The sequence below is a fragment of the Astatotilapia calliptera genome, chromosome 7 (genome assembly GCF_900246225.1).
Source record: "Astatotilapia calliptera chromosome 7, fAstCal1.2, whole genome shotgun sequence".
In the NCBI taxonomy this organism is placed as follows: domain Eukaryota; kingdom Metazoa; phylum Chordata; class Actinopteri; order Cichliformes; family Cichlidae; genus Astatotilapia; species Astatotilapia calliptera.
Genome location: NC_039308.1, coordinates 68,284,775 through 68,287,688, shown reverse-complemented (window position 1 = coordinate 68,287,688; position 2,914 = coordinate 68,284,775).

Genomic DNA, 2,914 nt, shown 5'->3' with positions numbered 1-2,914 from the left:
TCTACACAGGCCAACGAGCAAAAACGCCACAGCAGAACAAACGTCCAACGTTGCCCTCTTGTGGTCGTGAGACGTAATTGCTCGACTTGTAGGGAGGCCATGTAAACATAAAATAAAATAATGAATCCATGTAATAATAATAATAATAATAATAAATCATTTACCACCTTCTGGGGTCCTCTGTCACACCAACCTTCTGCATGTCTTCCTTGACCACATTTATGAAGCTCTGGTGTCTTCCTCTTTTCCTGTTGTAGGCAGATTTATGTTCAACATCCTTTGCCTAATATATACACTATAGCACCTCTGGACATGTTCAGACTATTTTTTGTCTCGTCTTCTAGCTTTGAGTCCAAACAACTCAGCCTAAGCTCTCCCTTTCATTGCAATGAGAATCTTAACATCTTCAAATCTGCCACGTCCAGCTTTGCCACCATGTCCAAAGCATACATCACAACAGGTTTAAATGGTAAATGGCCTATATTTGTATAGCGCTTTACTAGCCTAAGGACCCCAAAGCCCTTTACACATTCAGTCATCCACACACACATTGGTGATGGCAGCTACATTGTAGGCACAGCCACCCTGGGGCGCACTGACAGAGACGAGGCTGCCGGACACTGGCGCCACCGGGCCCTCTGACCACCACCAGTAGGCAACGGGTGAAGTGTCTTGCCCAAGGACACAACGACCGAGACTGTCGGAGTCGGGGCTCGAACCGGCACCCTTCCAATTACAAGGCGAACTCCCAACTACTCCCAACTCCTGAGCCACGGTCGCCCTACATTTTCTAACCACTACATTTTCTAGACCTCCCCTTCCTTTTCCCTGTGTCAAATCCCCCTGACACTCATCTCCACTCCCTCCACCTTGCCTACACTCTTTGTTTGCAGCTTGTTCCTTGCAACCTGTAGTCAAATGTCAGCTTTTTGCAAGCTACCACATAGGTACAGGCTGACCAGTAATTTGTTTATTCTGTTCAGTATCCTCTTACACTTCATTTCTCTTGATATAAAACTTGAATAAGATAAGGTGTTAATATAAGATTTTGTTCAGTGTGTTGTAAACTCATATGGAGTTAGCCTTCTAATGAACTCTCAATTATGCATAGAAAATACATACAAAAAGAACTGTAAGTAATAAATGCCATCCGATATAAATTTGTGTAAGTTTTTCCATGCTTGAAATTACTTAATGCAATTAATAATAATGTGTATGTGTTACCCAGGGAGCAATGTGTAGGGACGGTACCTTGCTCAAGGATACCTTGGGGTAGCCGTTCAGTGGAATCAAACCCCCGACCTTCCGATCATGGAGCAACGACTCTACCTACTGAGCTATCCCTACCCTTTGTGTTTCAAAATAGGAACACACATAAAAGTGTGCTTTCAAATATCTACAAAACAGTGGAAAAGTTGTTAAAAATCTAAAATAGTTGAAAATTACACATTTTTTTTGTCCCGTGTTCAGCGTCATTACAATTTTAAAAATAATATATTAGAAAAACTTTTACATTTAAAAAAGAATAAAGTACCTTTCAGACTCAAAAATGTCTTTGGTATTATTTTTTCAAAAAATGTGCCATTAAAATGGTTTTTTTTTAATGTATTGTAACTGTTATACGAAAAAAAAGGCCCTGTGGAAAAAATTGAAACACTTTGGGTGTGTGAGGTGTGATTACACAGCTTTAGCTAATTCTCGGATGGGGACTAGTCTGGACATGTGATGTGTATTGATGATGATTATCAAGACAGACTTGCTATTCTTTGAACCCATTGTGTGGTAAGTAATTAATACGTCACTCTCAAGGAAACAACATCTAAGCATAATACCTAACTGTTTACATGTCAGCGTATTAATCAGATGTAAACTGGAGAGTTTCCTGTTTTTGTCACCTCAGTGTTGTCTACCACACCCTTGACCTTTTTCCTTTTGTCATTCTTTAGCATCTACACGTAAATCACCCTCCACCTACTGGTCACTTCCTCCTCCCTTCCTTTTGTGCATCTAGATAAGTGACATGCTTTTCCAGCATTATTAATCTGACCACAGTTAAGAAGAACTTAACAAACTACAGGTTAGGGTTAGGGTTAGGTTAGGTTAGTTCTCCTCTGACACTCAGATTGTGCAACAATGTGCCACTTTTGCATTACAATAAACATTCAAAATACAAATTTGAAGAGAAACAATGTGAAAAGGAGACATAAATCTGATAAGGACAAATGCATTAGAAAAGCTCCTCACTATTCACAAGGGAAATTACTGACAGGGGAAATATACACTGAAAACAAGAACACAAGGAGACGGCTGTTGTTACTGTGTGTGACTTTGAGCTGGTTAAGAAGACAAAGGACTTACATCTTTACAGTCACTTCAGCATACACTTGGATTGTGTAAGTTGAATGCGCTGATTTATTTATTTCCAGATCAACAACAGTTGATCAGTGAAGTTTACTCTATACTGCAAACCGGAGGCAGAGCCAGACATTTTATACCACCCGGGGCTTAGCCCTAAAGGGTAGTATGCATGTAAGGTGTGTGTGTGTGTGTGTGTGGGGGGGGGTTACAAATTACTGAAAGATTTATTAGGCTGTGTTTTGAGTTCTGTTCAAAAAAGTTTAACTTCATGTTGGAAAAAAATGTATATATACAGGACACCTTAAACTACTTTTTTAATTAAGCAGCAAGGCAGAACAAAATCAGGCCTGTATCAAGACACGGGGACTAAACCCCAATTCAACCAAACCCAGAACTGATCCAGAATTAAAACAGAACTGTTCAAAATCAAGACTACTTTAGGACTTAACCAAGATGGAACCAGAACCAGACCTGCACTACACTTATTTTTTCTACCAAAGTACACTATTTAGATTCAGAAAAGTTTAGATAACTATTTAGCCTTGTTGTGCAAACA